At 46.6% G+C, this 14495-nt stretch overlaps 1 non-coding gene across 1 annotated transcript; it reads left to right on the top strand.

The window, feature by feature from the left end:
* Positions 1-14202: 14202 nt before the first annotated feature.
* Positions 14203-14274, top strand: trnat-cgu (transfer RNA threonine (anticodon CGU)). Its single transcript has one exon. It is a non-coding gene; the product is annotated as a tRNA-Thr (tRNA).
* Positions 14275-14495: the final 221 nt, after the last annotated feature.

Here is a 14495-nt window from a genome sequence, read left to right as displayed (position 1 = left end):
CCACAAAGGTGTTCAGAAGGCGAGAGAGAGACAGAGGGAAGTGTCCCGACTCCAGAAAATTATGCAAAATCTACTCCGGTTGCAGTCAATGGGGGTCGAAGTCAAGGAGGACCTCCAAGAGGTGAAGAGCCAGCAGGCCTCGTTCTTTGCCAAGGAGGCCTCCAAGATCATCTTCCGGTCCAGAGTCCGCTCCATCGAGCAGGATGAGACGTGCTCGCGTTACTTCTTCCAAAAGGTACACAGAGAGAGCTCTGTTATCAGCAGCCTGAAGGAAGAAGATGGCTCGGTAACGTCTTCGCAGTACGACATACAAAGGATCAGCAAATCCTTTTATGCTGGGCTGTATGACGCGAAGCCCACAGACAGCAGAGCCTCCCAGTCCTTCCTGTCATCTATCACAGAGGTCTTAGATGACAGCAGGAGGGAGAGACTGGACAAGCCGCTAACTCTGGACGAGCTGACAAAGGCCGTCGAGTCTTTCGAGACGAGTAAAACTCCCGGGAGCGACGGCTTACCGGTCGAGTTGTACTCGGCCCTGTGGGACTGGGTCGGCCCGGACCTGCTGGAAGTATACGAGAGTATGCTCCTGGCCGGCAGCATGTCAGAATCCATGAGAAAAGGCATCATCACCCTCATTTACAAGCAGAAGGGGGAGAGGGCAGAAATCAGAAATTGGCGGCCCATCTCACTGCTTAATGTTGATTACAAGATTCTGTCCAAAGTCATAGCCAGTCGAGTCAAGTCTGCTCTGGAGTTGGTGATTCACCCCGATCAGACCTGTACTGTACCCGGCAGGAAGATCTCTGATAGTCTCGCGCTACTCAGGGATTCGATCGCCTACGTACGGGACAGGAGGGTGGACACCTGCCTCATCAGCCTGGACCAGGAGAAGGCTTTTGACAGGATATCGCACACCTACATGATGGACGTGCTGTCCAAAATGGGGTTTGGGGAGGGAATCTGCAATTGGATCCAACTGCTCTACACAAACATCAGTAGCGCAGTCTCAATCAACGGGTGGGAATCTGAAAGTTTCCCGATCAAATCTGGAGTCAGACAGGGCTGCCCTCTGTCCCCGGTCTTGTTTGTTTGCTGTATTGAACCCTTTGCTGAGTATATTAGGAAGGATGCGAGCATAAGAGGGGTGACAATCCCAGGCAGCGGAGGCACTCAGGTCAAAACCTCCCTGTACATGGATGACGTCGCCGTTTTCTGCTCGAATCCGCTGTCCGTGCGCAGACTGATGAGCATCTGCGACCAGTTCGAACTGGCCTCGGGAGCCACAGTTAACCACGGCAAGAGCGAGGCCATGTTCTTTGGCAAGTGGGCTGACCGATCCTTTGTCCCCTTCACCGTCAGGTCAGACTACCTGAAGGTGCTGGGGATATGGTTCGGAAGGGCCGGGGCGTGCACCAAAACATGGGAGGAGCGAGTAGCCAAGGTACGACAAAAGTTGGGCATGTGGGGGCAGCGATCTCTCTCCATTGTGGGTCAGAACCTGGTCATCGGGTGCGAGGCGCTCATGTTGTTGCTCTAAGTGGCGCAGGTCTGGCCCATACCCCACTCCTGCGCCGTGGCTGTCACCCGAGCCATTTTCCGCTTCGTCTGGGGATCTAAAATGGACCGGGTCCGGAGGGACACGATGTTCAAATCTCTGGACATGGGCGGGAAAAATGTACCCAACGTGGCCCTCATCCTGATGACCACCTTCGTGTGCAGCTGCATCAAGCTATGTATAGATCCCCAGTACGCAAACTCCAAGTGTCACTACGTGCTGAGGTTCTATCTGTCCCCGGTGTTGCGAAGGATGGGCCTGGTCACATTGCCGTGGAACGCTCCATGCAGTTGGGCGGTGCCGTACCACCTTTCCTTCGTGGAGCAGTTTCTGCGGGAAAACACCTTTGACCACCGGTCCATCAGGCAGTGGTCTGCACGGAATGTCCTCAAGGCCCTACGGGAAAAGGAAACGGTGGATCCTGTCGGATGGTTCCCCGAGCAGACCGTCAAAGTCATTTGGCGGAATGCCTCATCACCAGAACTTTCAAACAAGCACCAAGACGTAGCTTGGCTGGTGGTGAGAAGGGCCCTCCCCGTCAGATCCTTCATGCACACCCGAAGTCTCGCCCCCTCCGCACAGTGCCCCCGCATTGGCTGTGGTGGGGAAGAGACGGTCGCCCACCTCCTCCTGGAATGTGCCTTTGCAAAGCAGGTGTGGAAAGAGATGCAGTGGTTTTTGTCAAGGTTCATCCCAAGCAGCTCTGTAACACAGGAGTCTGTGCTCCACGGGCTGTTCCCAGGGATGCACACCGAGACAAACATCAACTGCTGCTGGAGGACTATCAATTCGGTGAAAGACGCACTTTGGTCTGCCCGAAACTTGCTGGTCTTCCATCGCAAAGAGTTGTCCACCACCGAATGTTCCAGACTGGCACATTCCAAGGTCCAGGACTACGTGCTGAGGGACGCACTAAAGCTTGGGGCAGCCGCAGCAAAGGCTCAATGGGGAAAGACCACAGTGTAATGTTCCCCCACCAAGCTGGACTGAGGGGCTGGATCCATGGGAAACCCCTCGAACTGTATCGTTAATATTCTCAATTGCTGTAAATGTAAAACTGCAATTGACATGACAATTGTGAAACGGAAGGGTTGGGAAGAAACTCATGACAGTATTGAAGGAAACTGATCTCCCTTGCAACGTTTGTATTTTTTGGTGCTGTTTGGAAACTGTGTGGCAATGTCATTTTTACAGATTTTTATGAATAAAGTATATTTTGGAAATAAAAAAAAAAGTTTGCGGCTCACGAGAACTTTCAAACAAGCACCAAGACGTAGCTTGGCTGGTGGTGAGAAGGCCTCTCCCCGTCAGATCCTTCATGCACACCCGAAGTCTCGCCCCCTCCGCACAGTGCCCCCGCGTTGGCTGTGGTGGGGAAGAGACGGTCGCCCACCTCCTCCTGGAATGTGCCTTTGCAAAGCAGGTGTGGAAAGAGATGCACTAGTTTTTGTCAAGATTCATCCCAAGCAGCTCTGTAACACAGGAGTCTGTGCTCTACGGGCTGTTCCCAGGGACGCACACCGAGACAAACATCAACTGCTGCTGGAGGACTATCAATTCGGTGAAAGACGCACTTTGGTCTGCCCGAAACTTGCTGGTCTTCCAGCGCAAAGAGTTGTCCACCACCGAATGTTGCAGACTGGCACATTCCAAAGTCCAGGACTACGTGCTGAGGGACGCACTAAAGCTTGGGGCAGCCGCAGCAAAGGCTCAATGGGGAAAGACCACAGTGTAATGTTCCCCCACCAAGCTGGACTGAGGTGCTGGATCCATGGGAAACCCCTCGAACTGTATCGTTAATATTCTCAATTGCTGTAAATGTAAAACTGCAATTGACATGACAATTGTGAAACGGAAGGGTTGGGAAGAAACTCATGGCAGCATTGAAGGAAACTGATCTCCCTTGAAATGTTTGTATTTTTTGATGCTGTTTTAAACTGTTTGGCAATGTAATTGTTACAGGTTTTTATGAATAAAGTATATTTTGGAAATAAAAAAAAGTTTGCAGCTCAAAGAGTGAGAAAAAAGGAATGTAGTGGTAGTAGGGGACAGTATAGTCAGGTGGATTGACTCTGTTCTCTGCAGCAAAGAGCAAGAGTCCAGACGGCTGTGTTGCCTGCCGGTGCCAGGATTCAGGACGTCTGCTCAGGGCTGGAGAGAAACATACAATGGGAGGGGGAGGATCCAGTCGTCGTGGTCCATGTCGGTACCAATGACATGGGCAGGACAAGGTTAGAGGTTTGAGCAAAATCAGTATGAGGAACTAGGCAGCAAATTAAGTAGCAGAACCTCAAAGTTAATCATCTCTGGATTATTACCTGAGCCATGTGCAAATTGGCATAGGACAAATAAGATTAGAGAAAGTAATGCGTGGCTCAAAGACTGGTGTGGTAGTAGTGGGTTCTGGTTCGTGGGACATTGGCACCAGTACTGGGGAAAGTGGTGGCTGTACCGTTGGGACGGTCTACACCTGAACCGTGCTGGTGCCGGTGTTCTAGCGAGCCACATAACGAGGGAAGTAGAGACAGTTTTCAACTGAATAGTGGGGGCAAGGGATCAAATTTGGGAAGATATGGTGAATCAAGGAGGAGAGACAAGGCAAGAGAGAAAGGTATAAATATGGGAAATGATAAACAGACTGTGACAGGAAGGGACAGAGCAGACAAATCTAAGAGTAAATCAACAGATAAGGCTAGAGGTTACAAAAATAATAAAAGGACAAAACTAAATGCTCTGGATCTGAATGCATGGAGCATTCGAAACAAAACAGATGAACTGAGAGCACAAATAGAATAAATAAGTACGATCTGATAGTCATTACAGAGATCTGGCTGCAGGGCGACATCGATTGGGATGTGAATATTGGAGGTTACATGGCATTTAGGAAGGATAGGAAGCTTGGAAAAGGTGGTGGGGTAGCTCTGTTAATTAATGATGGTATTAGCGCAATAGAGAGGGATGACCTAAGTTCAGGAGATCACGATGAAGAAGCAGTTTGAGTTGAGATGAGAAATAATACAGGCAAGAAGTCACTTGTGGGAGTGGTGTCCAGGCCACCTAACATTAACCACACTGCAGGATGGGGTATAAAAAAAGAAATAATGGCAGCTTGTCAGAAAGGTACAGCAATAATTATGGTGGATTTTGATATCCATATAGACTGCAAAATTCTGATAGGCAGAGGTAGCCTAGATGAGGAGTCCACAGAATGTTTTTGGGATAATTTCTTGGAAAAATAAGTTCTGGAGCCAACCTGAGAGCAGGCTATACTAGGCTTGGCATTGTGCAAGGAGATAGGATTAATTAATGACCTCATAGTTAAGGTGCCCCTAGGTAGTAGCGATCATAATATGATTGAATTTTGCATTCAGTTTGAGGGAGAGAAGAGTGGGTCCCAGACTAGTATTTTAAACTTAAATAAGGGCAATTATAAGGGCATGAAAGCAGAGCTAGCTAAAGTGAACTGGAAAATTAGGTTAAGGGATAAGTCAATAGAGATGCAGTGGCAGACATTTAAGGAAAATTTCAGAATACACAGAATAGATACATTTCAACGAGAAAGAAAAATTCCAAAGGTGGGACTCACCATCCATATTTAATGAAAACAGTTAAAGATACTATCAAACTTAAAGGAAAACCTATAATTGTGCAAAGGTGGGAGGCAGGTCAGAAAATTGGACAGAATATAAAACAAACAGCAAAGAATTACTAAAAGATTGATAAGGAAGGTAAAATTAGAGTACGAGAGAAAGCTAGCAAGAAATATAAAGACAACTAGTAAGAGTTTGGATAGATATTTTAAAAAGAAAAGAGTTAACAAAGTGAGTGTTGGTCCTATGGAAAGTGTGTCTGGGGAATTAATAATGGATAATTAAGAGATGGCAGATGAATTGAACAGATACTTTGGATTGGTCTTCACTATTGAGGATACAAATAACATCCCAGTATTAGCTGTAAGTCAGGAAATGGAAGGGAGGGAGGAACTCAAGAAAATTACAATCACCAGGGAAGTGGTATTAAACAAATTGTTGGAGCTGCGGGCTGACAAGTCGCCAGGTCCTGAAGTGGCTAGTGAGATAGTTGATGCGCTGGTTTTAATTTTCCAAAATTCCCTCGCTTCGGGAAGGTTCTGTTAGATTGGAAAGTAGCGAATGTAATTCATTTATTCAAAAAGGGAGGGAGACAGAAAGCAGGAAACGACAGGCCGGTTAGCTTAACATCTGTCTTAGGGAAAATGTTAGGAGCGATTACTGAAGATGTTATAGCAGGGCATTTAGAAAACAATAAGGTAACCAGGCAGAGTCAACATGGTTTTGTGAAAGGGAAATCATGTTTAACCAATTTATTGGAGTTCTTTGAGGGAGTTACATGTGCTGTGGATAAAGGGGAACCGGTGGATGTATTGTACTTCGATTTCCAGAAGGATAAGGTGACATATCAAAGGTTATTGCAGAAAATAAAAGCTCATGGTGTCAGGGGTAACATATTGGCATGGATAGAAGATTGGCTAGCGAACAGGGAACAGAGAGTCAGCGTAAATGGGTCATTTTCTGGTTGGCAAGAAGTAACGAGTGGTCCACAGGGATCTGTGCTGGGGCCTCAACCTTCTACAATTCTCGAAATGACTTTGATGAAGGGACCAAAAGTATGGTTGCTAAATTTGCTGATGACAAAGATAGGTCGGAAAGTAGGTTGTGAAGAGGACATAAGGGGGCTACAAAGGGATATAGATAGGTTAAGTGACTGGGCAAAGACCTGGCAAATGGAGTATAATGTGGGAAAGTGGGAAATTGTCCACTTTGGCAGGAAGAATAAAAAAGCATATTATCTAAATGGTGAGAGACTGCAGAGATCTGAGATGCAGAGGGATCTGGGTGTCCTAGTGCACGAATCGCAAAAGGTTAGTCTGCAGGTACAGCACGTAATTAGGAAAGCTAATAGAATGTTATCATTTATCGCCAGGGGAATTGAATACAATAGTAGGGAGGTTATGCTTCAGCTATATAGGGCATTGGTGAGACCTCTTCTGCAATACTGAGTACAGTACTGGTCTCCTTATTTATGGAAGGATGTAAATACATTGGAGGTCGTACAGAGAAGGTTTACTAGACTAATACATGGAATGGGTGGGCTGTCTTATGAGGAAAGATTGGACAGGCTAGGTTCGTATCCACTAGAGTTTAGAAGAGAAAGAGGCGACATGATTGAAACATACAAGATCCTGAGGGGTTTTGACAGGGTGGATGTGGAAAGGATGTTTCCCCTTGTGGGAGAATCTAGAGATAGGGGTCACTGTTTAAAAATAAGGGGTCACCCATTTAAGACAGAGATGAGGAGCAATTTATCCCCTCAGAGGGTCGTGAGTCTTTGGAATTTTCTTCCTCAAAAGGCGGTGGAAGCAGAGTCTTTGAATATTTTTAAGGGAGAGATGGATGGATTCTTTATCTGCAAGGGGGTGAAAGGTTATCGGAGGTAAATGGAAATGTGGAGTAATCAGTTCAGCCATGAGCTTATTGAATGGTGAAGCAGGCTCGAAGGGACGAGTGGCCCACTCCTGCTCCTAATTCGTATGTTCATATGTAAAGACAATGTAGAGTGGTCTGTCCTGTTCACAGTACTTCTCCTGCAACTGCCGAAGTGAGACAATCATGTCGACTGTCGATCTACCAGCTCTGAAGCTGCACTGAGACTCAGGATAGATGTGTGATGCCAGGGTCTGCAATCTGGTCAGAGCAATGCGAGCAAAGACCTTCCCCACAATACTTAGCAAGGAGATGCCTTGCATCACTTTTGATGATTCCAGGTGGAATACCATCACTTCCCGGGGCTTTAACACTGGCAAGATGGTCAATTGCTTTGTTGAGCTCCACTATGGTGGGGTCACTGTCCAGCTCCTCCATGACAGGGAAGTCTGGAATGGCACTGAGAGCCACTTCAATGACAATATTCTCCGTTATGTAGAGTTTAAGGTAATGCTCCACTCACCTTTCCATCTGCTTGTTAACAGATGATTCCACTTTGACACCGCACTGAGACCTTGAGCATTGTTGTCTGAAAGAGCCTGATCGAGGATGTTGAGGAACTCCTGGGTCCTTTCTGGATCAGTGGTTCGTCAAGTGTTGATCTGAGGACGACGTTCTTCTTGGATGGATGAAGCTTCCTTGGCTGAAACCTGACCTTGTTACACACCAGGGAGTGCTCAGTGTCACAGTCAGCGCTGTGATAGCTGTGAGTGATGAGGACACTGCTGAGCGTGGTATGTCTGGTGATGATAAGGTTAGCTGGTGCCAGTGGTATGATCTCAGATGTCTCCAGGACACCCTGTGGCACAGCTTGAACTGGAAGTAGCTGTTCATCACACAGAATCCATGGTGACAGCATAGCTCCAGCAACCTCTGTCCATTTTCATTTATCTTGCCAATCCCCTGGTGCTCTATGCTCGTTGGCCAAGCTGCAGTCAGTACCCAAGCTTGTGTTGAAGTCTCCGAGAAGGTACAGTCCCTCAGTGCTGGGAATTCTACTGATGGCAGTATCAAGTGTCACATAGAATTGATCCTTGACATCTGGGGTGGAGGTGAGTGTCGGGACATAGATGCACATGAGATTAACTGGGCCCACGCTTGTTGACAAGTGAAGGGTAAGAAGTCTCTCTGAGCCTACTGTGGGTGGTTCACTCATCTCAAGTAGCGTGTTTTTTTACTGTGAAACCCACTCCATGCTCACGAGTTGCCTCTTGGGCTTTCCCCTGCCAGAAGAAGGTGTAGTGTTTCTCTTTGAGGGATCCACTTTGAACGAGTCCAGTTTCTTGCAGCACAGCAATGTCCACATTGAGCCTTGAGAGTTATTTGTCCATCAAAGCTGTCTTGTGTGTGTCATCAACCTGCAGAAGGGTGTCAGTAAGGCCAGGACACATGGTCCTCACATTCCAGCTTGTGATGCGAAGGACTGGTGTCTTCTTTGTTGAGCTTGTTTTTCTTGGTGCATTGATTATCGATCCGCCTGTTGAGAGATGACTCTCTAAGCTCCAAGCACCCATTGAAGCAAGCAGGTTGTGGCAGGACAGCACGTAACTGACTGGGGGCTACCCAGCTTGGAGTGGGTGGTAGCTATCCAATGAGATGCGATGATCTCTTCAACTGTCAGAAGTAACCCCTGGCGCTCATACTCTGCACCAATTGAGTGAGAGCTTATAATCGGTAACCGTTTCTTCCCGTGTTGTGCTAATGTTTAAGCACAAATAGTGTCCTCTACACGGCACGTTAGTACTGAACACAAAATGGCTCCTTTGCTCATGTGTTAATAATAAAATGGCTTTCTTGACCTTGTTAGTTATTACAATGGATACATTATAAAATGGTCAAATTAAACTAAGATCGAACTACCCAAGCTTACCTGCATCCTCCAGTCCTCTGGCAACATTCCCATATTTAAGGAGGATTGAAAGATTGTGGTTCGAGTCTCTGATATTTCCACCCTTACTTCCCTCAGCAACCCAGGATGCAGCCCATTCAAACTGGGTGACTTTTCCACTGTGAGAGCTGCCAACCTTGTAATTGTCTCCACTTTATCTATTTTCATCCTGTCCATTTTCTTCACTTCCTCCTCCTTTACTGTGACATTTGCAGCATCCGCTTATTTTGTGATACTTAATTAGTGCCTCAGCCACACCCTCTGCCTCCACAGGATCTCCTAATTGACTCACGCTTTCATTGACTGTCCATATGTTGGTAAAAGACTTCAGTGTTCCCAGTTATGTGACCTGCTAATCTTTTCTCATACATTCCCTTGCTGATCTCATTTCCTTTTTCAGCTCTCCTCTGTACTTTCTGTATTCTGCTTGCCTCTCTACTGCATATGAATCCTCACATGATTTCGATATTAATGATTTTTGAACTATTTTGTTGAAGGATTGAGTTTTGTAAATTTCTCCCTCGCTCCCCTCATGATCAGGCAGAAAGTTTAACTGCAGTGTTTTCAAACAGCAACAGCTTTATTTGAAAAGCCATTGGGACAGGATTCCGGGTTTTAATCCAGTCACAAATCTGGTTCTGATGTGTTGTGGCTCCAACTGTCACATGACCTGTCAGAGGATGACCTCATAATTGGCCCAGTCATGGAGCTGTGGGTTGATGTTTAAATTGTTTCAAAATAATTTTCCAGAAGGACAATCAAAATGAATCGATATACAAAAGGTAGATTTTGTGAATTTGTGCTTCCAGTGGAAATCCCTGCAGAGTCTGCTGGTTTTCATATCCCCAATTCCCCACAGGAAGCTCTGTGTCGGAATCTGTACTCATTATATCAATATTATACAGAATCATTTCATGGGAGACCCCAGTGTGAATTGTAAACAGGTGGTTCAGTTTTAACTTTCAAAGTAACACAGAAGCAAAATACTGCAGATGCTGGAAATCTGAAATAAAAACAGAAAATGCTGGAAATACTCAGCAGGTCTGGCAGCACCTGTGGAGAGAGAAACAGAGTTAACGTTTCAGATCTGTGACCTTTCATCAGAACTGGGCTGAAATTGTCTGAGGGCCAAGTGGCCTCTTTCTGTGCCTTAAACTTTCTATGAGTCTAAGATTCTATGAGATTCTGGAATCAATTTCAGGGTCGATGACATTGCACTCTGTAAGGATAGGAAGATGGAGATTATTAAGTACAGTGCAAGAATATAGATGCTTTTACATTATTTTAATCAAAATTGATTTAAACTTTGTGTTCACGAATCCTATCTTTTGATCACAATGACACTGATAACAATGGAAAAAGCAAGACTTGCATTTCACGGCCACAGGACGTTGCAAAGCCTTTTACAGCCAATGAAGGACTTTCCAAGTGTAGTCACTGTAGTCGTGTAGGAAACATGGTGGCCAATGTGCGCACAGCAAGCTCCCAGAAACAACAACGTGATAAAAACGAGATAATCTGTTTTGAAGTGATGTTGATTCAGGGTTAAACAATGACCAGCATCCCAGAAATAATTCCCCTTCTATTCTCTGAAATAGTGCCATGGTACCTTTAACATCCACCTGAGAGGGCAGAGGGATCCTCAGTTTTCTGTCTCACCTGAAAAACAGCATTTCTGATAGTGCAGCACTGCCTTAGTACTGTACTGGAGTGCCAGCAATTTTTAAAGGGCTGTTAGTCCTACTGGAAAATATTTAAAGGAAGATTAAATGAAATGAAATAAATACATTGCTTTTGCCTCTCTCCCATCCCCCCAATAACAGTTAAATTAATTATTTGCCCTTCCCTCCCAAAACCTACCTTTACTATCTGACCTTCCGCCCAAAACTGCACAAACTGTAAACTATAACCCTTCCCACCATCCCCTACACCCATGACATTAATTTGACTCCGTCCCCCCACCCCCACACTGAGAAACTTACCTTCTCCCCCCTCCCCACCAGTGTTGCACCTCATTTGCCCGGGTGGGGCTCCGAAGGCACGGCAGTGCCGGCCACAGGGCTGAAGATCGCAGCGGAACATCATGAAGTGATGGGATAATAATTAATGCAGGTTTGTGGTCCCGTTGCAGAGCGGTGAAGGTCCCCACAAGGCCTCGCCGTCGCCGGCAATATCGAGCCAGGCCCTGCCGGCGTTGAGGTCCGTGGCGGGTCTCATCCGGGGCCATCTTCAGGCGGCCCCCACCCCACCCCCACCACAGATCTCGACGTCGAGGGCTCTATAGAATCCAGCCCATTGTTTCTGTCAATCTCAACTCCACAAGGATTTGCCTGTTAATTGTAGAAAAATTAAAGCTCTATAACCTTTTGATAAAAGGGTTCAAATCCATTTCCAAACAAATGATAGTTCTCATTGTATCTAGAACATGTTTTCTTACATACAAACATACCAATTAGGAGCAGGAGTAGACCACTCGGCCCCTCGAGCCTGCTCCACCATTCAATAAGATCATGGCTGATCTGATTGCAACCTCAACTCCACATTCCCACCTGCCCCTGATAACCTTTCACCCCCTTGTTTATCAAGAATCTATCTACCTCTGTCTTAAAATGTTTCAGAATTTCTGTCGTCCAGCTACTCTCACTTTATTTCCTGGATTTCACCTAAAAATTGTATTTCCACACTTTGGATATCCTGTACTTCATTCATGTTTTTGCTCTCTGGGGATTTCCCTTTAATTATATTCAGTGCTGGTATTTTACTGCCACACACTGACTGAAAGTGTCCCAACTTTCTGCAGGAAAAACACTCAGCTTCTTTGGCGAGGCAGTTTTCCCACTTGCGTCTCTCTCGGCCGCACCTACTGCAATTGGTTGCAGCTACCACTAGATGCTCTTACCGTCTTTCTTGTCTTTTCCCACGAATTTTTCCTTTTGTTTTCTTAACAAATTCAATTGAGTCTGCAACTCTCGAGATCAGACTCTCCCTGTCCCCTCGAACAACGGATTGGTTAAACTTTCTAACCTCTGCTTGGCTGCTCAATTGATACTCTTTCGTTAATGTGAGATCAGCCCTGGACTGTAGATGATCTGAAAGGGTGTTGTCTAATACCCCGAACACAATCCTGTCTCCATTCAGCTCTTCCCTTAAGTTGCCGTATTCACAAACCTCCGTGAGATTGTACAAGTCATTGATAAATGAATGAATACTCTCCCCTTTCTGTTTTGTACGCTTATTAAATTCAAAGTGATTCCTGACAATGCAGCAGCCAGCCGACGTCATCAGAGCGCTCCAAGCTGCGCACATGCACAAACAGTCTCCTGCGCTCTGAGATGCTGTGCATGCTCAGCCTACGTCTTCCAGGAGGAAGTGGCGCATGCACGGGAAAACTCTCTACCCCCTCTCAGCCACTCACTCCAGGCCGCTCACTGCCCGCTCCTCGCTACCCCGCTTCCCCGCCCTCCGGCCGCTTGCTACCCCCCCCACCCCCGCACTGCCCTCTCTCCGTCCACTCACGCCCCGCTTCCCCCCCACGTCCCTCCAGACACTAGCTCTAAGCCATGCTGCTTCCCTCCTCTCGGCCTCTCGCTCCAATATTCGATCATTCTTCACCGCACCACCCGATAAAGCAAGGCGAGCCTCGAGGGGTGATGGGGCAATGTTGGAGCGAGTGGCCGAGAGGAGGGAAGCGGCAGAGCCCATGGCCTGGAGTGTGAGCAGCCAGAGAGCAGGATGGGGGTGGTGGTGGGTGAAGCGGGGAGTGAGCAGTCAGAGAGTGGGATGGGGGGAAGCGGGGAAAGATCGTCCGGAGAATGGGATGGCACTGTTTAAAGGGGATTTGAGGAAAAAAATGTTTCACCTCGAGGGTGGTTGGAATCTGGAACACATTGCCTGAAGGAGTGGTAGAGGCAGGAACCCTCACAACATTTAAGAAGTATTTAGATGAGAACTCAAAACGCCACAGAATACAAGGCTACGGCCACGTGCTGGAAAATGGGATTAGAATAGATAGGTACTTGATGGCCGGCACAGACACGATGGCCGAAGGGCCTGTTTCTGTGCATTATAACTCTATGACTCTATGAAACCTCACTGAATTACAGAGGGTGTGCAGCACTGTCAGAGGTGCTGTCATTCTGATGAGACTTCAAACAGCGCAACGTTCTCCGAGTATCAACCAAAACATGTCCATTGTGTAGATATGTGCCATATTTGCTTATGAAATGACAGTCACTGCTCCGAAAGTAATTCACTTTAGGTGAATTAAGATGACTTGGTACTATATAATGCACAAGAAGGAGCGGGGGACTGTTGGGGGTGGGACGGAGGCGGCGATGGCAACCTTTGAGGGGATTTTTGGGTCGAAGTTGTTTTCTGTGATAAATTGAGGAGCTCCATCTTTAAGCCTGGCAGCTGCCTGAATGTCACAGACAGTGACGTTTCAGTGGAAGAGGCTGCATTTGCGCATGTGCTAGTACAGCGTCACCTGGTGGTTGCGTTGTCAGCAATGCAGCGTTTTAACTTTGGTTCCACGATGACATTTTTTTCCTCAATTAAAATAGGTTGAGTGCCTTAATAACTTCTTCACATGTTGCCTTCTGTTCTTCATGAGGATGTTGCCTGCACACTCCCTTCATTGCAGACAATAGCGTACTGACCTGTTCCATGTCTGGCTTCTGCACGAGACCCGATGCAGTCCAATACCTTGCAAACCTCTGGAACCATCTCGGCCAGTCCTCGGCTTGGTTCAGTCCAGTGACCTTTTCAAAGGTACAGGCAAAGATTTCTCCATCTTCGCTTTGGTTTACTGTGGCCCCCATATAATATTCTGATATCTGTCAAGGCTTAGTACAGAATTTATAAGAATCTGACGGTTAAAATAACCTGGGTTTACTCTGCACATCTTGCATTGAAGGTTTCATCTACAACTCTCCATGAGGTGCCGTACAGATTATATTACAGCACTTCCTGTGATGATGCACATAGTCTATTTATATAATCTGCCCAGCAACAACCCAATGTCCACTCATATTATTGTACAGATGTGAGAAAAGATTGAGGATGGGAATGGAACGTCTGAATGAAGATTTCATGATGCTGATGATGGAAATGAGGCTGATCTGTTCCCCATTCCACAATCCCTCTTCATTTCTGTGCATGTTTCTCGATGCTGTTTCAACCAAATTGAAAAAGAATCACAAATCCTCCTCTGGAGCCTCAGGTGTCCATTCAGGAAAGGCATGGTGGCCAAGCGGTAAGGCGTCAGTCTCGTAAACTGAAGATCACGGGTTCAATCCCCGTCCATGCCTGATGATTAGTTTATCACTTCAAATGTGATGTTTCCAGAAAAGATGTCCGTTGCATTTGTGTCGGCCATCTGGAAATCAGTGTCATGTTGCACTTTATCCTGGACACTGGGAAGAACATGACGAGAAGCCACATGGTTCCTCGAGCTTTCTCTGCCATTGATTGAGTGAAAATATCTGAGGTCCAAGCACAGAACCTTATTACTGTGCATTTGCTTGATATT

Source organism: Heterodontus francisci, unplaced genomic scaffold, assembly GCF_036365525.1.
Source record: "Heterodontus francisci isolate sHetFra1 unplaced genomic scaffold, sHetFra1.hap1 HAP1_SCAFFOLD_102, whole genome shotgun sequence".
Lineage (NCBI taxonomy): Eukaryota > Metazoa > Chordata > Chondrichthyes > Heterodontiformes > Heterodontidae > Heterodontus > Heterodontus francisci.
This window is presented reverse-complemented; position numbering and strand designations above follow the sequence as displayed.